The 27,712-nt window shown below is 41.7% G+C and overlaps 1 long non-coding RNA gene across 2 annotated transcripts in view; it reads right to left on the bottom strand.

Annotated features, from left to right (window-relative positions):
* Positions 1-1,215: 1,215 nt before the first annotated feature.
* Positions 1,216-27,712, bottom strand: part of LOC141579579 (uncharacterized) — a 39,355-nt gene continuing 12,858 nt past the window's right edge. For both annotated transcript variants that reach the window (XR_012511201.1, XR_012511200.1), the window contains 3 exons: positions 26,217-27,355; positions 25,790-25,913; positions 1,216-2,260 (listed from right to left, as the gene is read on the bottom strand). This is a non-coding gene — a long non-coding RNA (uncharacterized LOC141579579). The remainder of the gene's footprint in view (positions 2,261-25,789; positions 25,914-26,216; positions 27,356-27,712) is intronic.

The following is a 27,712-nucleotide window of genomic DNA, read 5'->3' as shown; positions in this document are numbered from 1 at the left end:
CCGCCTCGAATTTCTTTAACCAGCAGGGAAAATGTGCATTTCAAGAAATAGACATAAACAATTTTCAGGACTTGAGCACACAATTTCCCTTTCAGGGTTTAGTGGGCTTCCATTTAATTCTATGAGAAATGTTTAAAACAACAGAACAACAGCTGAGATAGGGTTTAAAGTAACTTTTATGTCTTAGTGAAAATAAAGCCAACTGATAGTTATCATTTTTACTTTATTTGATCTCACTCTCTTACTTTACCTCCCCAACCTCCTCCACAAAATGATGGTGAACATCCCCTCCTGTGTCAGAAGGCTAAGTAGAAAGTACCAATCAAATGGAGGTGGGCTTTGTTGTTTTATTTTTCAAAACAAACAAGTTTAATTCATGTGATTTAATAATTTACATCAGAAACAAAGTCTACTCAATAAATGGTAGCCAACACATGTCATCATAGCTGCTCATCAGGTTTGGCCCCACGTTACACACTTTTACATGGACATGTGCCATGTGCTGTCATGGGAAATGGTGAGTGGGGACAGGGCCTCTGCTCTCACAGGGCACACAGCCTGGTGGGGGAGGTGGTGTTCAATCATTGCCCTTTTTTTTAATATACTTACAAATTATGGGAAATGCTATTTAAAAAGAACAAAATGAGTCAATGAAAGTGAAAAATACAAGGACAGTATTTAGGCTGAGGGAAGACAGGGAACCTCTTTGAAGAGCTGACACTCCACTGAGACCCAAAGGACAACTCCGGTGCTGCAGGTGAAGGGCAGGGACACATTGATAAAGGGCTGATATCCAGAATATACCAAAATCTCTTTAAACTCAACAAGAAGGATGAACAACCTGATTAAAAAATGAGCAAAATTCCTGACACAGATCTCATCAAAGAAAAAATCTAGATGCCAAAGAAGTCTATGGAAAGATGCTCCACAGCATCTGCCATCAAGGGGATGCCGACTGAAACAGCGAGGTACCACTGCACACGTGTCAGAACTGCCAAAACTCAGAACACTGACAGCACCGAATGCTGGTGAGGATGTGGACCATAAGGAATTCTCATGCATTGCTGGTGGGAATGTAAAATGGCCCAGATACTTTGGAAGACGGTCTGGCAATTTTTTACAAAACTAAACGTACTCCTAACACATGATCCGGCAACTGTGCTCCTTGGTGTTTACTCGACGAAATGGAAACTTATGTCCACACACAAAACTGCATACAGATGTTAATAGCAGCTTTATTCATAATCACCAGAACTCAGAAGCAACTAAGCTGTTCTTCAGTAGGTGAATGGATTAACTGTGGTCCAGCCAGAAAATGGACTATTATTTGGTGCTAAAATGAAATGAGTTATCAAGGCATGGAAAGACATGGAGGAACCTTAAATGCATATTACTAAGGGAAAGAAGCCAATCTGGGAAGGTTCCGCAACTGTCTGATTCCAACTGTATGGTGTTCTGGGAAAGGGAAAACCACAGAGACTAAAAGATCAGTGGCTGTCAGAGGCTAGAGGGGAAGGAGCAATGAATGAGGTGCAGCACGGAGCATTTTAAGGTCACTAAGACAGACTACTCTGTATGATGCTGTGACGGTGGATACATGTCATTGCACATCTGTCCAAACCCACAGAGTGCACACCACCAAGTGTAAATCCTAGTGTTAAGTCTGGGCTCTGGGTGATGATGACGTGTCAGTGCAGGTTCACCCATTGTTGCAAATGCATGCTCTGGTGCAGGCGTCAATAGTGAGGAGGCTGTGGGGACAAACTGCAGTTCATACACTGAATCCAGCCCCAGACACCGCTGTTAATAAAGCTCTGTGGGTGTGTGGAATGTCCGGATGCTCTGGCGTCTGAACAGCAGAGCTGAGCAGCTGCACCAGAGATCAGGAGGTTTGCAGACCCTGAAATATTTACTCCCAAGCCCTTGACAGAAAAAGTCTGCTGAGCCCTATTCTAAACGAATCAGAATTCACCCTGATGAGACAGGACAGCAGGGCCCAAACCAGGCATGGTTAATGGGACTGAAGCAATGTTTTAGTTCCAACACCTTTGCTGAAGTCCTGAAGATCCAGCGACAGACTGTAGCCAGGAAGCGTCTGCAGAAGGAGTCGGTAGCAGGCCTTCCCGCCAGGCTCCGTAATGCCGGGGGCCGCGCGCTGCACGGGGGCCACCCGCTTGAAGAAGGCGGACTTGCGGTGGAAGCCGATCAACTCATAGAGCTCGGAGAGGATGCTGCACTGCTGAATTCTCTCCTAGGAATGCTGAAGCACAGGGAGAAAAGCAACAAGCATCTGAACGAAACATGTAATGGAAAAAAGACCCGTAAAAAATTTTCCCTTAAAACAGAGACTGAACGACACAGGAAGGAAGAGGAAGGCTGACTTCATGCACTGATGGGACCGGATGCAGAAATGCAGGGAAGCAGCGCTGTGCGGATGCTCCAGACCCCCTCTGGGCCCCACCTTTCCGCGTTCCGCCTCTCCTTTTACTACAAAGGTCCGTATTCCCTGAAACAGAGGAATCTGCTACCTAAACATGGGACACAGAGAAGGGAAAGAGGAAAAGGACGGGAAAGTAAAGGAACAACAGTTCATCTACACCCTAGGGTTTGGGCGGGACTTTCACCAAACACACAACCTCTCAAAGCACAGAGCACACAGTGAGAGGCTGACAGAGTGACTGCGACTTCTGCTCCTTAAACACCAGCTACCTGCCAGCACACGCTGTGCCCGTTACTGAATCATTACAATAATTTCAGAAACTATTACTACCCCAGCTCACAGGCAAGGAAATCTGAATCTCGGGGAGGATTTATTATCATCCTGGACAAATTCCCATGGCCCAGAAGTGTCAGAGCCTCCGGCAGACCCTGGACTAAAATGCTCCTCATCACCACGGGCCCTGAGCCTCAGGCTGAGGCCACGTTAGGTCTGCACCGGCCCAGATCACGAGTCTGTGGGACAGGGAGTGGTCCCATTTGAAGTGCCAGGCCAAGGCCCTCAGGAACATATGTAATGAAACCAAATACCCAAACTCATTTCCAACGCACTTCCCTGTCCGGTAGGACTGCTCAGCACATCTGGCTTATCACCTGTGCACAGGCTGTGCAAGGGGCCCAGACAGTGACGTGACGTCCCCATGGAAGTGGCTCAGAGACCGCTTCATCACAGGACAGACTCTCCCGGCTTCCAAAGTTAACTCTCCATTCCATTTCCAACTGGAAAGTAAGTTTAGACTTGTTTTCCTCTCCAGAAACAAAGACAGTGGTAACATCAGCGGGAAACTCAAGACTGAGGAAGAGTCTCCTGGACATTTGGAAGGATAGGCTGGGGAGGGAACAGAGATAGGGATCAGAAAGACCCGTGTTCCAGTCCAAAGTCTGCACATCACTCGCTTTGACAGTTTCCTTATTAATACAGGTGATAAAATCTAATTATGATTGTTTTGAAAACCAAAAGAAATAACGTATGCCACTAGCATAGGTGTAAAATCCTCCATGAGTGTTCTAGAAATGGACGTGACCATGGTTAGATACTGTCTGCCAAGTCTTGTGTGCTAAGCTCACATCAGCCAGCCAGAGATGTGCCAGAGAATGCCTCAACAGCCAGCAGCCTTCTCCAACTTGGAAACTCACAGTTTCCGAAGAACAGGCAGTGGTGGATGCTTTGGGACACTGTGGAGGTAGCACTCCAGTGATGACTTTAAAAAGCTGGGGAGAATTTAGGGGACCATACAGTTCAAATACAGTAAACTCATTCCATGTCTACAAATATTCATCTGTAGCCATGATGATTCAGAGAGGAAATACATATTCAAACGTACATCATTTTCCCACATAAGTGCATCAAAACAATTTGGAAAGAATGTAACTTTCTTCTCTAGATCACACAGTGGGGATTACAAGGTTTGTATTGACAGCACTACGTGTAAATCATCTGCAAACGTAACTGGGTCCATTATCAGTCATCATCATTTGAAGGGAAGGATGGAAAAGAACAAAGCCAAGCTAATACTCTCCGGTAATTTGTTGGGTTACGATGTCACAGAGGAGACGGACAGCTCAACAAGGAACCACTCTGCCGTGATCACGGAGCCGGGGAACGGGATGGGCGGCAAGATGTATGGCGCAGCCGTAGCTGTGCCCGCCCTTCTAGGCAGGTACCCAGTCACTTTGACAAGGTGTCAAAAGTGTATGCCCACGTCCTCATCACCTGTCATGCATTAAAGAGAAATGGAAACCTATTAACGGCCAATAACCTCGGTGGGTACACCGTCCAAAGAGCAACGTCACAGTTTGACAACTGGCCATCCCGGTTCCCTGGGCTTCATTCTTGGAGAACCTTAAAAACCACTCCTCTGTCCTCAAGAAGTGCTGCCTACTTGTCCTATATTTGGCTCAGGGATACAGCACGTTCACGTGGACTTTAATGTCTGCACAGATTTGACTGTCTTTCTCCAGGTTCACTTGTCCATTCTGAAGAGGCCTGAGTTAAGTCCAAACTCCATAAGATCAATTCCCTCCAGTGACAACTCAACGAGCCTGCAATTACAAACCAACTGAACAGGACTGTCCTCAGCTAAAAATGTCACCCGCCCTTCACTGCTTTCTTAATCTCCTGTCCTGGCTAATTGCAACAGTCTAACACCACCCTCCACCAAGTTCCCCAACTATGTCAAATAGAAAGTAAGGTCCATAAAAGAGGTGACAACTCCATAGTCACCTCTGAATTCCTAGCATATATTAATGTCAATAAATAGAACTATGATTATGGCTTCTTTCCTTTAAAACCTTTCTGGTTATTTAAATGAGACCATGGAAGGGAGGTGTTTGGGTCCAGTATCTTGATCCAGAAGACTCTGGAGACCTTTTTCGGAATGGCTGCCCACTGATTCATTCAAAACACAACTTCTCTTTCCTGGAGGAGCTGTGATTTTCTGCCAGGAGTTTGTTGTCAGTCTCATGCCAGAACAGATTTAAACTAAATAATTACATTGGATATGTTATTTTTCCCCGCTTCCAAAAAAATTGACTTTCCTTACTTCCTTGCCTTGAGGAATGCTTTTTTACTTTTCTTTCTTATTCACCCTTTTATAAAGCAGGATTCTCAGGATGTGCTTGGCCTTACATAAGAACAGCCATCCAACTCCCAGTGTGAGAGGCCTGGGGCTCACCTTCTGCCCTCCTGTCAAGGCAACTGAAACTCAGTTCAGGAGCCAACTGGCCCCCAGGGCTTCTAAGGCTCGTGTATCTCCCAGAATCCCTGCTTTCTGGTTGACTTGGCTTCTGAGGATTTCCCCTCACTTTCTTGACAATTAGCTGTGCAGCTTGAAAGATGAGGAAGGAAGGTCTTATTTCTTAATCAGCATTTTAAGGAACTTATGTAATGAAGGTTTTCAAGAGTTTCTAGAACCCTCCATTGCCGAGACAGAAAACACACTAGATATATTCTAAATCTAGCTATCATGTGCATTTTTATTTGCTTTTGTTTTCTTAACTGCTAACAGACATTTTTGAATTAAAAAATAAAATAAGGCCCCAAATAGGATAGAACATTGAAGAGGAAACAAAATTAAATGGGAAAGACAGAAAAATGATAAGTACTCTACAAAGTTAATAGAAAAAATACACTATGGATCAGATCAGCAGTTCTCAGTAACAGCTAATTGAAACCTGACCATGAGGTAAAATGTCTCTCCTGTCAGGAGACAGCCAACAGAAAACAGAATTAAATCAACAAACTAAAATTCTAAGTCTGGCGAAGTAGAGAAGTCTACCAGCTAAATGTGTTTTCTTCTGGAAAAGAGGGAGACTCACAAGATCTTTTCTGTGGAGCCTGAGCCCAGGTGAGGATGGTGAATTGAGCTCTGTAAGTACCCAATTAGCAAAGTGAGTGATGAATAAAGAGACGTGAGCTTTGATGACAGAGATGATACTACTATTCACTTGTCCTGTAAGTATGTCTTCACGTTCAATGATCAATACCTTGGCGTCCTCAGGGATTGAGATTATAGGAAAATGCACAGCCCGGGCCTAGACCTCCTCTGTGATTGTGGCACTGCACTTAGATGTTTCAAGGGCACCACCAACTCCACCCTCTGCCTCTCCCAGCTCAGTCCCATCACTCACAGATGTGACTGGACCCCTCCTTCAGGGCCCAATTTCCTCAGTCAACGAGTCACACCACCCACACCTCACCTACAAAGTTCTTACTGGCACTCCCTCAGCACTGACTGTGTGCTGGGGACCACGCTGCACATTGTGCACACGTTATCTCACTGGATCTCCACAGAAGTCCTGGGAAGTCGGTATATCACTGCTTCAAGTAATAAGATAAATTGTTTCACTTCCTTGAGTGCGTCATCCAAAGTGACACGGCTACTGAGCCACAAACCTGGGACTGAAAACCATTTGAAAATTGAACACTGCTACACCTCATAGCCACCCTACTCTGACTTATCACATCACCTCCTGCCAAGCCTTCTAAATGTTTCTAAGCATTCTACAAGACAAAAGTGATCTACGAGAGCACCCATCTCCCCTACTTAAATTCTGACAATGACGTTCCACTTCCCTTAGGAGAAAGCCCCACCGGGCCTGAGCACAGCCCAACGGCCCGGCATCCGCGTTCCCTGCGCGGCCGCGCCGCCTCACCCACCATGCAGTGCTACACGTGCCGTGTCCAGGACAGGGATGCTGACTCCGTACAACCCGGGGCTCGTCTTACTCAAACAATGATCAACCTCTTCAGTGCTGACTCTCAGAAAAATGTTTTCTCTGGATGAATCAGTATCTTTTTCCTTACAACTTCCCATCATTGATAATGAGCTCCCCCCAAAAGAGAGAAAACCTAATACTCAGACTCCTTATCTGTAAAGTGTGAATAACAAGGAAATATGAGAGGTTTTAAGCGGAATAATATTCATGTGAGGCTGAGGGACAATTCCCAACATACAGTAAGCACTCAATATGTGCTTACTTAATATTAATAAAATAAATTCCATTCCAGCAACCTTAAATCAATGCTTTATGGCTTTGTCCAAAAGACTACCGACAAACTATTGGACGAACCCCTTTGAGCAGATCCACCCAAGCGTACTGGGATAGGTAAGACTTGACTCCAGTTACAGCTGCAGCCAACCAGCACTACGGGGTGGGGGCAGTTTGCTCAAACTCTTACATGTTGTTTGAGCATTTAGTTGTAGTTATTGAATAAAGACAGGTATTATATAGTCAAAGCTCCTGAAACATAAATCTTCAAAGATTGATGCAAATTAGTTTCAAGTACAACACTCTCACTAGAAATTATTTGAAAATTATAGTCTTAGCTCCTCCACACATTGAAAGGGCACTTTCTTAATGTATCTGACTATATACACTGAAAGGATTGTTTAAAAGAAATTAAGATGAAGCCATAATGAATAAACTTTCAGTATAATCTGCACAAAGCCCCACCCAAGGATCTCACTTCTCACTTCCACATAAGTGTTCAGGTAGCTTAACCTGGGTCTTGGTTTCTTATGACACGGGGGTGGGAAGAATTGTGGATAGATTTATGTAGCAAATATAAATCTAGGGTATTTGCTGTGTAGGAATTCTAGAAATAAATAAATTGATATATAGTCCCACCCTTAGGAAGCTCAGCCTTTCCAACTACAACAGCATTAAAAATAAAATGAGAGATACATTTAAGAAAATTTTACAAGATTTGCACATTGAACATTTTGAAGTATCACCAAAAAAAAATTAAAACATCTACATATATGGAAGGCATCCCATGTTCATGGAATGGTAGACAATATTGTTAAAAATGTTAAGACTCCCGAAAGTGATCTACAAATTTAATGGAATCCCTATCAAAATTCCAGCTGACTTCTTTGCAAAAATTGAAGAACTGATGCCAAAATTCATATGGAAGTGCAAGGGACCCAGGTCAGCCAAAACAATCTTGAAAAAGAAGAGCAAAGTTGGAGGACTCACTCAATGGTTACTACAAATATATAGTACTCAAGTCATTATGGTACTGGCATAAGTTTGGATGCATAAATCTATGAGAAACAATAAAAAATCCAGGGGGGAATCTTACATTTACAGTCATTTTTCCAGAAATGTGCCAACAAAACTCCATTGAAAGAATAGTCTATTCAACAAATGGTGCAGAGACACCTGGGTATCTGAAGGCAAAAGAATGAATCTGGAATCTGGACCCCTGTATTTTATATAACAAATAAAATATTAATTCAAAATGGATCACAGACGGAAACGTAAAAACTAAATGTATAAACATTCTAAAAGAAGACATAGTTTAAATCTTTGTGGTTCAAGGATATGCTATGGCTTCCTAGATACAATACCAAGAACACAAGTGAAAAAAAAGAAAGATAAAATTGACTTCATCAAAATTAAAACCATTTGTTACAAAGGACATCATCAAGAAAGTGAAATGAAGGGGAAGGGTGTAGCTCAAGTGATAGAGTGCATGCTTAGCAAGAAAAATAAAATGAATAAATCTAATTACCTCCCCTAGAAAGAAATTGTTTTAATGTTTAAAAAAACTAAAGTGAAACGACAATCTGCAGAATAGGAGAAAAATTTTGCAAAGCATATATCTAATAAGAGACTAGTATCCAGGATATAAAACAAATGCTTACAACTGACCAATACAAAGAAATTCGACCCAATTTTTAAATATGCCAAGTATTTAAATAGATACACAATTGGCCAATAAGCATATGAAAAGATGCTCAGCATCACTAGCGAAATCAACATCAAAATGATATCTGATTTTACACTCACTAGAATGGCTATAATCAAAACATGGACAATAACAAGTGTCGGTCAGGAGGCAGAGAAATGGGAACCCTCAATACGCAGCCATTGGAAAGGGGCAATGGTGCAGCTTCTTTGGAAAAGCCTGGTGTTTCCTCAAAAGGTTAGAATTATATGGCAGAGCAATTCCACTCCTACATATAGAGTCATCCCTCAGTATCCTCGGGGGGTTTGTTTCAGGAACCCCCTACCCTGGATACCATAATCCAAGGATGTTCGAGTCCCTTTACAATCAGCCATCTGGATCCATGAAGTGGAAACTACAGAAATGGCGGGCCAACTGTACAGCCAACAGAATGAAAATATATTCTCACAAAAACTTGCACATCAATATTCATGGCAGTATCATTCAGAGTAGCCAAAGGTTACAAACAATATCCATCCATCAATGAATGGATAAACAAAATTACCAAGAATAATCCCACAAACTTTTGGTCATTAAATCTTTGACAAAGGAGGTGAGAACATACAATGGAGTAGACAGCCTCTTCAGAAAATGGTGTAGGGAAAAGTGGACAGCTGAATGTAAATGAATGAAGTTAGGCCACTCCCTCACAGCATACACAAAAATAAATTAAAATGGCTTAAAGACTTAAACATGTAGACAAGACACTATAAACCTCTTAGAAGAAAACATAGGCAAAACATCTGACATACATCTCAACAATGTTTTCCTAGAGCAGTCTACTCAAGCAATAGAAATTCAAGCAAAATAATACAAGTAGGATCTAATTAAACTTACAAGCTTTTGCACAGAAAAGGAAACAAAAAGCAAAACTAAAAGACAATCTATGGAATGAGAGAAAATAGTTGCAATAAATGAAACTGACAAGGGCTTAATTCCCAGAATATGTAAACAGCTTTTACACTTAATAAGAAAGAAAAACAAACAATTCAATTCAAAAATGGGCAGAAGTCCTAAAGAAACTTTTCTCCAATGAAGACATACAAATGGCCAATAGGCACATGAAAAAAATGCTCAATATCATTATCAGAGAAATGCAAATCAAAACTGCAATCAAGACTCAACTCTCACCAGTCCGAATAGCCATCATTCAGAAGTTCACAGACAGTAAATGCTGGAGAGGCTACGGAGAATTGGGAACCCTCCTGCACTGTGGTGGGAATGCAGTTTGGTGGAGCCATTGTGGAAAACTGTATAGAGGATTCCTCAAAAGACAAAAAATTGACCTCCCATATGACCCAGCAATCCCACTCCTGGACATATATCCAGAAGGAACCCTAACTCAAAAAGACACTTTTACCCCAATGTTCACAGCAGCACTATTTACAATAGCAAGACATGTCCACTGAAAGATGACTGGATAAAGAGACTGTAGTATATTTCTCCAATAGACTACTATTCAGCCATAAAATAATAATAAAGTAATGCCATTTGCAGCAACATGAATGGACCTGGAGAATGTCATTCAAAGGAAAGTAAGCCAGAAAGAGAAAGAAAAATACCATATGAGATCGCTCACATGTGGAATCTTAAAAAAAAAAAAATCAAAAATCAAAGACACAAAAAGATAAACTTATCTACAAAACAGAAACAGACACAGAGACATAGAAACTAAACTATGGTTACCAGAGGGGAGAGGGTGTGGGAAGGAATATATTGATAGTTCAAGATTTGCAGATACTGAGTATGTATAGAATAAACCGCAAGTTTATACTGTATAGCACAGGAGAATATATTTAATATCTTATAGTAACTTATGTTTAAAAGAATATGAAAATGAATACAGGTATGTTCCTATTTAACTGAATTGTTGTGCTGTACACAAGAAACTGACACAACATTATAAACTGACTAGACTTCAATGAAAGTATTTTTAAATAGACCAAAAACGAAAAAAAAGAAAAAGGATATTATGAAACCAAAAGAATAAAGTACTGACTCAGGCTACATTATGGATGAACCTTGAAACTTTATGCTAAAATAAGCCAGACACAAAAGGACAAATAGTGCCCTTTAAGGTGAACTGTATCTAAGCGTTTACTGTACTACTTCTGTAAATTTTCCGGAGGTTTGAAGTCTATCAATATCAAAATAAAATGTATTATTCATTAAAATCATAAAACGCTTCCTCACAGGAGGGCTTTAATTATTAAATGCAGAAATGCATGTAAAGCTCCTGGAAAAACACTATGCACGTCCACACACAGACACTGCTGTCACTGCCGCTCAGAGGGTGGTGCCAGCCCTGATGAGGGCTGCCTCCACTCGCTGCCCTGCAGACAGGAGTGAGGGCCTGGGCTCTGACAGGCAGGGTGAGCGTGACCCTGGGTCAGACACAGCCATGCCCCAGACTCTGCGTTACCCAACTTTCTTATACAAACTGCAACATGTAATGTAAGGCTACAGGGATGTATCTTACAACACAGGGAATACAGCCAATGTTTACAGTAACTATAAATGGAGCATCTATTGTACACCTGAAACATATCATATTTCAAATCATCTATATCTTTGTAAAAAATTAAAAAATAATTTAAAAATGTTATCACTTTAATATTCAATTCGGTATTTAAGTAACTACTAAACAGCTTAGAATGTATAAAAGCATTTAAGTGTGCTGTTTGTTTACATATTTATTTACTTTCAGCCTCCTGCTAAAAGAGAAATTAAACAATTTTTTTAAACACACCTTAACAACCATAACAACAAAAAGGCAAAACTGAAAGTGAAGAGAAATTGGAGATTCAATACTTAAATGAAACCTGGGGGAGGTAAAGTCATAAAAATGGATTCCCTGGAGTCAGGGCAAGTGTTAAAGGCCGACTAGAAATTCAGCTGTAAGATTCTTGGCAGCTAAAGCAAAAAGAAAAGATCATGGGGGGGTGGTAGAGGGTGTGCTTAGCGTGCACGGGGTCCCGGGTTCAAGCCCCAGGGCCTCCACTAACAGATAAATACACCTAATTACCTACCCCCCCAAAAGAGTCCCAAAGAAAAGAAAAAGAGAAATTTCTTTCCAAAAAAACCTGATATTAAATTTGGATTAAATACTTAAAAAAAAAAAAAAAAAAGAAATATAGAAAAGATGAATGACACTGTGAAGGAAAAGCCCAGCTGGGCTAACGAGCTAAGTCACAAATCTAAGTGTGATAAGTGTAGGTTTACTGATCTAAGTATTGCTGGGCTAACTCGTAAATCTGAAGTTTAGTGTCAATTGAATGGGCTAATAAGCTAACTCGTAAATCCAAGGTCAACAATTGTCAGTAAAGTGATCTGTTCCAAATTCATAAGCTTCAGTGTACTGATTCCTTGCTTTTTGTTGTTTGAGCCTTATTGGCTAATAGCCCCTTACTTGTAATTAACCCTATAGAACCTCATGTGCAGGTCTTGGAGGTGCTCAGAGCTTCGGAACAGAAGCCCCTCTGAGCCCGCCGGCGTAATAAATCTCAGTGCATGTTTCTTGGCTGGCCTGTTGTTTCTGTAACAACACAAGCGATAATGTCCTTGAGATAAATCTGTGATGGCTGCTGGCAGGTCCCCATGTCTCACGTGGCAAAATCTGAAACATCTTTCTCACCACTCAGAGTCATCATAAGCCCACTCCACACTTCCTGCTGTTAAATGCAGGAGCACAGGCAGGGCCCGGCCTTTGCTGTCTCTGTGTCATCACAGTGAGACAGGATGGAAGGGGCAGAGCACAGCCATTCAAGGAAGGCCACAGCAATTAACAACAAAATGGTGAAGGATTCAACCCCCAGTAGGCCTTGAGGCTCAGGATGAAGAGATTTAACTTCTAGCAGAGCTTGAGCTTCATTATACACCCATTGTAATAGTAACATGGTGAAAAACATGCCCCAAGGCACCATGGCAGTCCCAAGGCTAGCCACAAAAGGTCAAAGGGTGGGAAATGGCCAACTCCCTGGGAATCCCAGCCCCTTGCCCTTAGGCTGGTCCTTCTATATATTAGCAAATGAAACCACCAAGCCCAAGAAAACGAGCAACACAGCGCCACCTCGCGGTCACCCCTCTCTCTCCCTCTTCGGAGAAAGCCCACACTCTGTGGAGTGTGTACCTACTTTTAATCTGAGCACCCAAACCCCACACCTCGTGGCCTTTCTCTTGCCTTTCAATGTGTCTCTGTGAATAAATCTACCTTTCCTCAACACTGGCTTGCTCTTGAATACTTTACTGCACAAAGCCAAGGAACAAAATCTGGTGGGACACATCCCAGGGGCTCAACCAAATCCTGGGACACAGCCCTTCTCATGCCTCACATTTTATTCCTTATATCAACAGGACTGGGTTGTGAAGGGAGCTCTGAGGCCCCAGCTAAGGGACAGAAGCTGCCCCCAGGGCTCGAATTGGCGGGAAGCCTCTTCCCCAGCAGGGGCCTTGAGGTCTGCACGGTTCTGTGTTTCTCTGTTGTGCTGACTCCACAGCCACAAAACGTTCTCCCTAGGCCTGTCCCCACAAAACCCTTCTCTCCAAAATACAAGCACATCATGTCACAGTCCTCTTGTTCAACCAGGAAATGCTTAACCCACTTTTTCCCTCCACAGTAAAGTACCTAACTGTCCTCCCTCCCATCCCAACACTTCTTTCTTTGTGAGAACTCTGCACTCCCCACACACCATCCTGAACGCCTGTGCCTTGCTGGCTGGGACCGAGATGTTTCAGTCTCACACAGCCTGCATCCTTTCACTTTCCCCTTGTTACCATAAAAAAGCCTTTCCTGAGTCACCCACAAATCTGATTCTGAACTTCATAAAGTGCTGAGGTTGCAGTCACTGTGTGCATACCTCCCAGGTTTTGACTAAGTTTCCTTCACGAGATCTTCATTAAGGAGCTGCATCAAGAAGTTGAAAGAGAATATTCTTACATCTGAGCGGAGGAGCCTGCAAAAATTTTAAATGGCTTTGAAGAGAGAGTTAACCAGGGACAGAGAGGTCGCAGGTCCTAGTCAACAGTGTCATGAGGCAAAATGTTCTTCAAAGGCTCAGAGTGGCTTCTGAATGCGGAGACGGCAGGGAGGAGGTGACACGCAGTGAGTGGGGTGAGTGACACAGGGTACGCTCCCCCAGCTGGGGAAGAATTGGATTTTGTTCTAGTTTTCCAAACAAATTCTTACTGCCTTTTTCTCCTATTGTCACATACCATTTCCTACGAATTAAGAATATCAATGTCAGTCATTTGGGACACTTGGGAGAAGCAACACGATGCCATTCACAGGGCTGGGACATGACAGCCACACCAGTCTAGGTTTAAAGACCAGTGGGGGTATTTCCATGGTGATCACGGGCATGCAGCAAACTGCTCAGCTTCAATGACCTCATCTCAAAGGTGGGGCAATAAAACTACCAAGAAAAGTGCGTGATGATTATGGAAGACATCTGTTTACAAGGTAAGTGCCCGTGACAGCTGCAGCTTAATGGGGAATGAGTATGATTAACAAGGCCCTGTCTACCTGGCCACACGCTCCCTGCCTTCCTGCCTTGGTGCAGCAGCAGAGTTTGTTTAGCTGAGATGAACGCCCCCAGAGCAGCCCCGATGGGAAAGCTCGCAGCTCTGCATTGCGAGGCGTGTTCCTTTCCTTCTCAGCGCTGGTCACAGTTTGCTGTCATCTGTTTTTATGATTATCCCTTTTGTAACTTCCTCTCCTCCGGAGTTTTTGCTCAAGCAGTGCAGAGCCAGGTGTGTCTTGCGGCCTGCCCGATATTCTGGGCTGGGAAACAGCCGACCCCACATCTGGTTCTGGTGCTGAATGGAGAGGGCAGAAGGCCCTGGGGCCCATGCTGAACAGAGGCCCCTGCACCCAAAATTATGGTCTGACTTTGGGCAAATTACACAGTCTTCTTTACCCTGAGATTCCTCATCTGTCCATGAAAATAACTTCCCATGGCACACAGAGTTACCAATATTAAAGGGAATCACCATATTCACAACCTATTCAAGGGGCTACCAGTGCATCCTCAACAGACACATGCTGCCTTTACGGCTCTGACACATGCCAAGCGGGACGTCCACACACAGTGAACACTGCTAAGTGCCAGTGTGTTAAGTGCTTCATGTGTGCTACAATACTCTTTAGAACTTACAACAATCCCAGGAAGAAACGAATATTATCATGCCCATTTCACAGATTCACCAACAGGTTAAGAGAGGTTGCATTCTAGTCCAAGGCCGTATGGTGAGGAAATGCCGATTTAAACCGGAATCTGGGCCCAGGCCTAGGCTCCGTCTCTCTCCCATCCACCTGACCATTTGCCTATGAATTCCACCTGTCCAATACACAAGTTTGCAGCCGGCCAGCTCTTAAATGCAATGTGTGCCACCATTTGTCAATGTTGGTTAATTACCATAAACTGTTCTCAGAAACCACTACAGAAAAGAAAGGTGGACTTAAGGAATTCTGCATTGCCTTCTCCTGTATTGTGCAGAAACCCTTCCCTACACCACCAAATCCAAATGTATGCTTCCTCCATGTTTATGTTTGCACACGGCTTATTAAAGAAGAATCTACCTGCAGTAATTCCATCTCGGTTGCTTTCCAAGTTTGCAGATTATCCATAATCAGTCCGTGAATGAAAATACTACAATGTGAATGAAAATACTGCAACCATGTCAGTAAACAAAGAGTGCTGAATCCAAGTCATTAGCGGCTGCCGCCAACTCCCAGCGAGGACAGGCCTGCAGCCCAGCAGCTGCAGCAACTCACAATGGTGCCCTCTGAGCAGACTCAGAATAAGAAAGGACAGGATACTGGCCCTAGGTAGCTAGGTGCTTGTTTAAAGAATGAATTCAGGGAGTCCAAAATATTTGCTTCCTCCCATACATAGAAAAGCACTAAATTCTTGAACTTGAGATACCTGGCTTTCTTTAGATAACAAGCAATCTTTTACTGTTCCAACAACCTGGTCTTTGTTGTAAAGCTCCTATATATCCTAGCTCCTCCTCAACCTCTTGGGAGCAGTCCCTCAGAGAGGTCTGAGAGGCTGTCATCACGGCTCGAGTCGTCCTGCCAAGTAAAACATAACTCTTAACCTTTAGGCTGCACATGTATTTCAGTCAACAGTTTTGGACACCATGAAGGGACCCAGAGCAGACTTTCTCCACCTGAACTGTCCGAGTATCTGGAGCCTTGGTTCCATAAGTGGCCCTTTGTGCCCATCTGCCTCCTCGGGGAGTCCAGATGAATTTGGGTGAGTCTCTCTTGTTTCTCGGAAATCACATATTGTTTGATGATCCTGAGTTTTATTTGGCGGTGTTTCCAGGTAACTGGCCCTCCAGTTGAAAGATACTGTGGTGAATTACCCACCCAGTGGAGACATACTGGGTGGGGCCTGGTTGAAAGATAACGGGAAATACCCACCTTGCGGAGACGTCCGATGTGGGGCTGGTGGAAACATACCAGGAAAATACTCACCCAGTGGAGACGTCCCGAGTGTGTCCAAGTTGAAGGACACTGGGTTCAGGGCTGAGTGGTTAGGTAAGAGGTTGGTCTAATGTTTTCCTCAATTTGGTTACCTCCTTTGAATTTTTCAGGATAAAAGTAAAACTCTTATGAGTAATCTTTCAACTCCAAAAATGGGACCCTCCTCCTGGCTGGTAACAGCTTTCTCTGGTGACAGAGAATCTTGCAGGAGTGGTAGAGGCAAAGACTTCATGCCATAGAGTTGTCCCTGAGGGAAATCTTACTAGCAAATTTATTGTGAGAACCCGACCTTACAATGTGGAATAGAACTTTCAAAAAAAATAAAAAACAGAAAAGAAAAGAAAAAATGACAGATTGCCAGCCTCCAACTATTACCACAGCCAGGTTTATGTACGTACAAAACTTACAGCTTTAATTGGGAATTAGAAAAAAAAAAAACCTCACTATGAAAGTAACTAACCAGGCCTGATAAAAACATTTTTTGGAATTCTGAACTTATACAAACAAAATTCCCGTTAGGGGGAACTTGGATTTCTCTTCCTGTGTCCTTGAAATGTAAACGTTTTATCTTTCTCTGGGTGTTTTAAGTGTGTGTATGTATGTATATATAAGTTTACTTTTTTTTTAAAAGGAAACCTTGGACTCTGCCATACAAAAGGTTCAAGTATTGTGTACATATGGTGGCCACGCAAATAAATTGGGATTCTAAGCAATTCTTTGTACCAATTGTCAGATATTTTGCCATCTTAAACTTTGTTTCATCAGCCTGGACCACAAAGGCCTTTAGCTTTTGAAGAGTAAACCTTTGAATTTTATTTAGGCAACACCCCCACTCTCATGTGGAAGAGCCTCTTCATCTTAGTGGTTTAAAATCACTATATATATATTATATATATATTATATAATAATAATATATATATTATTATATATATATATATAAAATGATGGCCATATGATGGATCCTTTAATTTGGAAAAACTTTTAAATTGGTGAGAGTTGAAAGAGATCTCATTATAAACAGCTGTTTTATTGGTATCTATTAAAATCAATTTTAAAGGTAGAAAAATATATCTAATGTTTAAGCTAAGAACTTAGTGAAAAAAATAAAACTGGTTTGAAAAGCTACATTTTTGTTTTTCCTTTCCGATAAATGGTTCTAGGGATGCTAATAAAAACTTAGAATAATTAATGTTAATTAGGTTGAATAACTGGAAAAAGGATTGTTAAAATGTCGAAAAAAAAAGATAAGGGGCTTAACCCAAGTGGATAAATATTTTTATATGGTTATTTTGAATGAGATAAATAAAATGGACATTTTTGGATTTAGGTACAAGGTTTTGATACTACACTACATAAAGTAAAAATAAAGGGCCGAAGAGATCACCTACTGCCCCCCAACATTAAAGTTCAAACAAGTCTGTTTTATTTGCCGCAGTTTAAAATATATGTATATATAGACTGAAATACTTGATCAATGATTGGGACAACAGACCAATTAATCAAATTAAAAATTGAGAAGGGTCTAAGCTCTTTGGCTGAAACTTGGGCATCCTAGAGACTTTTCTATAAAATTAGATACAATGCACACACAAAAAATAATGGCTTCTGGCACTCCTTCTATAAATAAGAATTATTGATTTAAACATAAATATAAAAATTAAAGGTATAAGATTTAATAAAATTGAGATAAAAGTTTGTAAAATTGGTATATTTAAATGGTCTTTATATAAAAGTTTTGCTTAATTATGTTGTGGGATAGATCTGTTTCAATGGAAAAACGCTTCCCCTTCTTGGTTTTATAAGTCTGGGCACAAATCTGTCCCTCAGAAAATATTAATTGAACAAAGTAAAAGAAACCAACAGAGTTACATGAGCCGTCCAGTATAACGTAAAACTAAAAACTAATATTCAGTGGCTAATAAAAAATTATAATAAGAGGTTTACCCTGGGTTTAACTTATAACTCAAGGAAAAGAGACCTTACTAAATGCCTTATGCAAGCTTTGGAAAACATGATAAATTAAACCTTAAGGTTTTAAAAGATGGAATTCTTTGTTTACAGCTCTTCTCACTGATAAAAAAAAATGCCAATTAAGGAGAGAAAATTGGGTCTGGGTGACAGAGCAGTTCTCTGGGGAATTGGAAGATTGTGTCTTTGTCTTGCAGATCAGAAATGGAAATACAGCAAACAGTGACCTAGGACTGAGCCTAATTAGCTCAACGAAATAAAACTTAAGGCCAAGAAATTTTTGGCATTTTAGAACTCAGAACTCTGACGTGTCCTTCAGACTTTGTCAAGAAATCTTAAATGTCTGTTTCATAAATAGCAAGCCTTAGTGATTTGAGCAAGCAAATTCACTTTACTCCAACTATTATTATACCTATCTTATAAGTAAGTTTTAAAGTGAAGCTATGAGATCTCTAGCTTTTGTCTGTTTATAAGACTGTGTACACATTATTGTTGTGAGATATTTCTACAGCTAAAAAAAAAATCAAAGTCAAAGAGATCTGCTTAATTGACGTAAAACATAAGAGCTTGAAAATTAAGTATTTTTAAAATAAAAACTGAACAAATTGACTTTCAGCGTCACGTGAACTGGAAAATATTCAATATTAAGATAATATTTGATATTGTTTAATTTAAGAATGTTCTAATTAATATAGACATCTTTAAAGTCATCAATATTAAGTATAATGCTTTTACTGTACCTAGGTTTAATGAAAGTCAAATAAGATCCTGTTATATCTGTTGCAGAATTGTCAAGAAAAAAAACAGTAATGTGGTGTGGTAAAATTTTAAGTAAATTAAATGCAAATGAGATGAGAGCTTTGGGTAAATTTTTAAAATATATTTTTTAAATGTATGCTTAAGATAATCTCTAAATGTTTGGTATCTTTAAATTCTAGAGTTGTGCTAAATTAAGTCAAATGATAGGATTTTATTAAATAGCTATGCCATTTTCAGATAAAATAAGATTGATATATGAATTACTTAACATGTAACTTCCTCTTACAGAGAAAATAAACGTGTTTAGAAATACTAATAAATGGATGATGCCACACTGAAATAGTCTCTATTATTAAGGGAATGATCTCAGTATCCTAGGAAAGTAAGTAAAATGTGTAAAGGAAATTATAAGAATGGAATTATATTTTGTTAATGAAAAATAGTGAATTTCTCCTGAAGCTGGTTACTTCTGAATGGAAGAGAAAATAAGGGACACACTAATATGAGTATAGAAAGCTATGGAAGGCTTGTGGAAGAGGAAACCTGAGGAAAGAGTTTCATACGTGGTCGGAATTGGCTAAGTTTAGAATCAACTTGGGCAAAGTAAATGAATCTTAGAAGTAAGCAGGTACAAGACTAGATTTGGTTTTCTCGCTGTTAAGAGGAAAAAATTTTCTTAAAATGTTAATCCACCTTCAGTAACAGATTGTAAAACTTCTTATACCACTTAACTGATCTGTTCTGCCATTACCTTTGACGCATTTTCTTGTTAATGAATTAGTACTACGTTACAGTGATCTATATGTTTATCTGACCAAGTGTTCTGAAATCTTTAACAAGCTTCCCAAATATCAATTTCTAATTAAAGTTCTTTTAATCTCCAGTTAAGTTTGGGATGCTACAGAGGGCCCCTGAAACATCCCAAAGAGAGATTTTAACCTAGTAAATTTCATTTGGCATGTTAAATAACACGGTATTGTCAAATGAATAATAAATCTTCTAAGGTTATATTGTATGAGAAAATATTATTAATATAGATATTGTAGAAATTACATGGACTCCCTAAAATTCTGGTATATCTGAAATGTTACCAGTGATAATTCTGGGTATAGTGACCAGGTTTCTTTATCGATTATAGTGTAACGGTGTTTAACCATGATTTTAAATCTTTTGTCATTTATAGACAGTTAATGGTTGTCTTCTGATGGTTTTGCAAAATGCTTGCTCTTCAAGGAGATTTACTGATTTCTAATAAATTTCAAACAATAGCAGTGAACTAAACTGGGTAAGAAATTTTAAATTTCCAATGAAAACTGTGATTAAAAGAATTAGTTACATGGGACTGAGTAAACTGGTGAATATGGTTATAATTTTTGATTTTGTTTAAAATACTACTGGCTTTTAACCTGTTTCCCAGACATAAAGAATCTCTTCTCTTTAAGCTAGCTATGATTCAAAGCAATTTGATAAATTATACCTATGTAATCAGACTTGGAACAGTTATATTTTCTCTCTATCTGATCCCTCAATAGACTAAAAACTCTTAGGTCCCCAGTGGCTCTATCAGACAAATGAGGAAGATCATCTCCTAACAGATATAAGAATCTCAAGGTATTTTAAGGATTGTAAAGAGAAAAGAATTTACCTAAATCTGTATGGCAGAAATCCATGACAAGCCCTTGACGGGGCTTTCCTGGCCTTAGCAAACCTTATTAACATTCTACACTGAGAATCCTAATTAAAAGTTCCAACACAGCCAATTTAAAAAAGCCTATATGATCAAATAATCAGACAACTTGTAAAGCAATTAATCTTGACATGGCTTTATTTGAGAAAAATGAGGGTAACTCTAGAGAGAAAAAAGATTATATTTTAGTGGATATTAAATTCTAGCTTTGTTAATTGACTTCCGTATTTACTAACACACTTCCCAATCATTCCTTGCTGTTATGTCACATTGCTGTACAGTTTAACTGAATTATTAATAGGATACTCTAGCTTTGTTTCTGAAGCTCACTAATCTATCCTTGGGTAAAGTTCCAATGCCCCATGACCTGCAGCCAGGGGATTATACAAACTGGAACAGGCATGACTTAAAGAACTGTCTCCAACCTGAATGGAAGGACCCTTTATCAGGTACTCTTAAATAGACCATACAAACCAAAGTTGAAGGAAACGGACTTTCGGGTTCATTTCCTATCAGAAATAGCCCCTGCAATGCACTGGCCTATAGAGCACTGCTCACCTTAAAACAATGCCCAAATGGAGAAAAAGCTACCAGGCCAGGATGAGAAGAAGACGATATCTGAGGTAGACAGCTGACCCAAGACACCGTACCAGGCCTGCATAAAAATTACTGTGATAATTTCTCCTACCTTTGATTATGAACTACTCCAATTGTTAAGTTTATAGTAAATTACCTATGTCTAGTTCTTCTGTGTTACCTTTGTGAGTTTCCCTACTCCAAGGCTCTAACTAGATAGCCCTCAGAAACGTTATTCTAAAAAGAAATTATAGTTCTGTTTAGGCCTCTGTTGATCTTACAAGGTGGGAGACCTCACCTGACCAATTAATACCTGCTCTGAGACTGACCATAAATATGAACTTTCTCATAAGATCACTCAAACTCAATCAGAAACACAAGCAAAATTTTAACCCCAAAATACAACTTCCCGACTATTAAATTCTTAATCGTGACTTTATTAACGTTACTAGCTGTATTACTTATATCCTATCTATTTTATAAAATTGTCTGTTACATTTCCCAAAGTGTAACTAGGCCTACAAAATTGATGATGACTAAACATCTTGAAGAAATAGATAAAATTTATAACCCTGAATAAAGTAATTGTAATAGTGTGATTCTAGGTATGGGAATGAACAATGAAGGGAAAACACTTCCTGGATCATAACAAACAAGTAAGACAGGTGATCCAGAGAATTTTTAGTATCAACAGGGCCTGATAAAAAACTAACACCTTGAATGGCAACTCAGAAGATTCTTCACCTGAACTAGGATTGAGCCATCCTAGCACAATGGGACAAAATTGGTCATGAAATGTCTCTCAAAACATTGGCAGAATTTAGGACCAAGGGGGAGCACTGTGAATGAAAATACTGCAACCATGTCAGTAAACAAAGAATGCTGAAACCAAGTCATCAGCGGCTGCTGCCACCCCCAACGAGTGCATGCCTGCAGCCCAGCCTCTCAGGCACTCACAGTGGTGCCCTCTGAGAGGACTCAGAGTAAGAAAGGACAGGATACTGGCCCTAGATAGCTAGGTACTTGCCAAAGGGATGAATTCAATGACACAAATGTTTGCTTCCTCCCATACATAGAAAAGCACTAAATACTTGATCTTGAGATATCTGGTTTTCTTTAGATAACAAGCAATATTTTATTGTTCCAACTACCTGGTCTTTCTTGTAAAACTTCTATATATCCTAGCTCCTCCCCTACCTCTTGGGAGCAGTCCATCAGAGTGATCTGAGAGGTTGCCATAACGGCTCGAGTCCTCCAGCCAAATAAAACATAACTCTTATCATTTAGGCTGAACGTTTATTTCAATGAAGTCCCAGAATAGACACAACTCATCAATTCTGTAATGGAACACACTGGATCAGGAAACAAAAGCTTGTTTTAGTCTGGAAAAACTACGGTTTCCTCTTTCTTCCTGTCATTATACAATCCCACCAGAACTCATTAATTTGCTGTCTGCTCATCTGGCAACCAAACTCAGAGGAGTCAACTCAGCAGAGTGCTCTACTCGGGAGAACACCCCGCAGCAGCACTGCAGGCTACCTGACTTCCCGCACGCTCTGCTGAACCTTGGTGTCCTCCGTGACAACCAGGAAAACAGAGCTGTTCCCAACAGCTGCGAAGTCCCACACGTTAAATAAATCATTTTATTTTATACGATAATTTACGTATATACCCATCTCTGAAAACAGATTTGCTAGAAGCCCAAATCTTCAGCATCAATCTGCAAAGGCAAATCCGGTCCGCAAGGGAAAACAAGACTTAAGACGAAGCTAAGGCGTCCAAAGTACTCTCCACGACCTAAGGCCTCCAAAGTCCCCTGCAGGACCTTCAACCAAACTGCCTGCAGGCCTGCAGCTGCAGGCGGCAACATGTCTGCTTTTAAAGCAACCCCTTCCTGCCCTCGGGCACTACAATGTCCCTCTACGCCCTCCCTTCTCAGGGTAAGAGCAGCCGCTGCAGAACCTCACAGGGCAGCACTGACAGGACTGGACACAGAGGATCAGAGCTAAACTAAGCCTTCTGATTACACGAGCTTGTCACTCTGTCACTTTACAGACGAAGATATATATATAGAGAGGTGAGGTGATCTTGCTCAAAGTCACACAGCTAATAAGTGGCAAAGTCTATAACTCTGCTCCTCCCTCCGGCGTGACGCCCCAGCTGGGACGCCCACAGGGTTCTCTCGTGCCTGCCTGACCAGTCCTTTACTGGCACTCATAAAACACCACAGGGTCTGACCCTTGCCTACTTTTTCAGCATCTTTTCCCTGCAGTCTCGCAGGAACAAGGCGGTTCGGGCCATTGTATGACTTCTGGCTCCCAGAAGCCTCCGTGCTCAGGCTGGTCTTGCCTGTGCATCCAGCACCCTGCTCAGAGGCTCTTCCTCCCCTGCAGGAACACGTTCCCACTCTCCGCATGACACCCCCTCAGGGAAGCCCTCTTCTCACCCTCAGCTCAGCAGGTGTCCCAGGCCACATCCCGAGCTGCCCCATTAGGACTGCGGGTGCCTAGGTTTGCTAGTCAGACCAGCAGCCTCAGAGCCAGGGATTATGCCCGGGTCACCCTGCAAACCTACTGCCCGCCTCACAGCCCCCAGCCAGCAGGTCACCTGGAAGTCGCAGCAAGTGCCCCACCCAATCCCGAAGTCTCTTCATTTGCCAGCACCGCTGATGACTGGTCTCCAAACTTTGGTCAGTTTTGCACAAAACAGCAGCTTCCACTGTGAAGCAGGGGGTTTTCTCTTCTGCTCCCCATCCTTACTGGAAACGTCTAGGGAAATGAAAAGGCCTTTTCTCAACCCTTTTCTGATGACACCCACCCACCCACAATACTCACATGCTCAAGAGCTTTGGGTCTACCTGATTTTGTTTCCCTTACGCTAAGGGGCTCAAAACACTGCGGGATTCTTTCTCTTTTGTGGGTATTTTTACTCAGTTTATCGGCTTTAATCTGTTTTTGTCTCTCTCTTCAATATCCCTAGAAGTTGCCACTTCTTATTCCCTTCAGCAGCCTCCCTCCCAACATCTAGTCTAGGAAATCAGCTGTGATGAGGGGCCCGGGGGAAGTCACAGATGATGCAACTAAGGCACAGAGAGGTGACTTAATTTGCCCGAGAAGATCAGCTTCAAGCCCCAACACTGTGTGTCACGTCCCTCTGTTTAACTCTTATGCTAAGCAAGCGATCTATTTGTAGATTATGGTTATAAACAGATGAGGTATGAAAATACATACAAGGACACACATCAACTCTAAGATGTTCATTATCTCCACTATTTTGTTTCTATTTATTTTATTTCTCTTAAAAAAAAATTAAGAACCTCTGCAGTCAATATAGCAAAATGTTACTGGGCTTTAAATACAGAATATAGAGGTTTTAATGTGTCATTACTCATCCTTATTTGTATGTTCACAAGACAAACTGATTTGAAAGTCTCTCTCCCCTCCCCCTACTCACTACTGGCTCTCACCTGAGCTCCCAAACCACACATCTAACAGCCTTTCACTTTACCCACAGCTGTACTCATCAGTTATCCCCCAGAACTCCCTCTACAGCTTTCCCTCCTCAGAGCACAGCAGGACCATCACTTACCTCATTAATCCACCCAGAAACCTGTTCCTTCCTCCATCCTACCTTCACAGACAGCATTCATCCTTTCCTTTTTACCATCTAAACATGCCTTCAATCTGTTCGCTTTTACCCACTGACCATCCCACCGGTCAAGTGGAAGCCACCAACACTGCCCACCTGGACTCACGAGTCTCCCAAGTGGCCCCAAAGCCACTCTCCCCTACTTGAGACAAATGGGATTGTGTCACTCCCACGCTTTTAGGACTGATTTCAAACCCACTGTTCTTAGAAGAAAGTCAAGTTCTTCACCTGATGAAGGTCTTGCCCATCAAATTGTCAGCTCAGGGAGGGGAGGACACGCCCTCTCCCCTAGGACCCGCCCTCTGGCAGAGCATCAGCTTGGGAGGACCTGCTGAGCTACACCAGCCTGTATTCTAACCCTGGTCTTGAGTTCTTAGCAAACTGCTTCACTTATCCATACAAATCCAAGGTAGATTAGAAAGATATTAGATGTTGTGCTAGACTATTGATTTGGGGATTTTGCACTAGCAACCTGCAAGTACATGTTCTAATGATTCTGTCTTCTTAAAACCACACCCAGATTTAAGTAGTATTTGTGGAATGTCTTCGGAGTAAATGGGACTGTAGTTTTACAGACTTTATGATTTATACCATGAACAACCCGGACAGGGTCACAATTGGAACCGCCTGAGAAGTGACAGAAGACAGGTGAGAGGCACAAAGCAACAGGTCACAAAGATGGTAAGAGCAAAGTTGTTTCTCCAACCCCCCAAAAAATTTTTGAAAGAACCGAAAACTCTGAATTTTGTAAGTAAAATACTATCATATAAAGAAATAAAATAATCCTCTTCATCAGGGTTTCAAGATCTGACTCCAGAATTTTTAGCATGCCATATTGAATCCAAGCACAGAAAAATAAGATGGACTAGTGGTGAGTAAGTTCCAGGAAAACTGCAGTAATTCCTCCACTTGTAAAAGGACATAAACTCACCTGTAGAAGATGAATGTAAACCGCATTCTGGAGAAATTCGGTAGCTCCCAGGCTCCGCTTCTGGATGGCAAGGACATGGACAGCTTCGAAGCATGCTTCTAACTCAGTCACCAGCATTCTTACACTGCAGGGGGAAACGGAGGCCCTCAGTCAAGAGCAGAGGTGTTCCTGTCGTGTCTCGCAGGCCGTACCTCGGGGACTCAGTTCCCTGTAGCAGCCCGGCCCCAGGCGAGGACCCGCAGCATAGCCCACCCAAGCAGGAGGTACACTGTGCTTGAGAAAGCCCATCTCCGATGGGGGCAAGAGTGGCTGGTGGTTTTGAGTGAACATATAAATGCCCATAGAAATATGCCTGCATTCATTCAAGTGATACAAGCAACAGTAGCAGGCTATTTAACAAAATTTCAATTGTCAGTGGAAATTTTACCATTCCTTTCCACTTGTCCCCTGCACTCTGAGACAGGCTTAGGCTCTCTCACACCTGCAGCTCTGATGCAATAGTTGTGAAGTCGTTTTACTTTGCTGCAAGTGTCCTCGCTCCCCGTGTAGCTGTGACTGTCATCTCTTAACACAGTCAGATGTCTTCCTGAATCTCTCCCTGCGTTCCTTGCTCCTGCTCCTCAGATCCTAAGATAAAGGGCAAGTGAAGACACATGACCAGAAAAGGCACCGTGTACTTGAACGAAGTCTTCAGTGATCCCCTAGGTGAGTGCTGCCCACCCCTTACCTTCGATTCTCAAGATTCTGCCCAGGGTGACATCCAGACAGGAAAGCGTCCTAGGCCAATTTAAAGCTGTGTGACTTGGGCCCTGGGACAGGTGCAGGAGCTGGTTCCAGAGCCGTGCCCCTCCCCACCTCTGCTCCCCTCTCTCCCAAGGACCCACTGCCAAGCCCCCAGGTTACCTGATATTCTGTCCTTCTCTTGTAATCTAATCCAAGCCCTTTTCCTCTTCCTTTATTCCCTAATTATCACCAGCTGAAGTGGTTTTTCAGTCACATTATCTGAAAAAATTTCCGGCAGCTGAAAAAGGTCTCCAGAGGTCAATGCCCATATGCTGGTTCCTGAAGAGAGCCCCTGGTTATGGGGTCCCTCACCAACACCCACGGGGCATCAGACATGTTGCAGAGTCGACCACCCCCAACAAGAGTTTGCTGTGACCCCAATGCCCACACAGCATCCCTGCTCTCATGAATGTATTTGGCCCACTTATCCGTTACTAAGAAGCAAAAGTAAAAAAATTGCTCATGTTTCTTACTAAAATTATTTATTTGGTGGAAAAAGAAATTGTAATAGAAAAGAATAAATTTGACTGCATGTTAGATCTGTTCATTTGGCTTTAAACCTTTGCTGTTTTCTAGGCTCAGACTTGGTAGCTCTGTACCTTTTGTAAAAGAAAGTTGCCTTTAGCCTTAAATATCCAGGAGAGCCTATTCTCCGGGCTCTGATCTTTCACGATGTTAACTCTTCTGCACTTATGTTGAGATGGCAAGTTGCAAAATAGAAAATCAACTTTGGTTTTTTTTGGAGGTTTAAGAGGGGCACCATGATTTGACCCACGTGGACAGCTGCAAGAACAAAGAATTCCAAGGAGAAACAATTCGTACCGCAAGAAGTTTGCAACAACCAACCACATCCCCGCCCCTTTTTAGTATAAAAGCGGACTGATTTCTGACTTGGGGGAGACGGTTCTCCAGCATGTCATTCAGCCATCTTCTGGGTCTGCCAACTTTTCAAATAAAGTCACTATTCCTTGCTCCAACACCTCGATCTTCCGATTTATTGGCCTGTCATAGAGCAAGCAGTACGAGTTTCGACTTGGTAACAAGATGACTGCATTGGAGGTAGTATGTCTCCACTCTTTCCTCGTTTCCAATATGTAACATGCACATCATTTATGATCTAGTTCAAATAATTCATCAAAG

The sequence above is a fragment of the Camelus bactrianus genome, chromosome 2 (assembly GCF_048773025.1).
Source record: "Camelus bactrianus isolate YW-2024 breed Bactrian camel chromosome 2, ASM4877302v1, whole genome shotgun sequence".
Classification (NCBI taxonomy): Eukaryota; Metazoa; Chordata; class Mammalia; order Artiodactyla; family Camelidae; genus Camelus; species Camelus bactrianus.
This window is presented reverse-complemented; position numbering and strand designations above follow the sequence as displayed.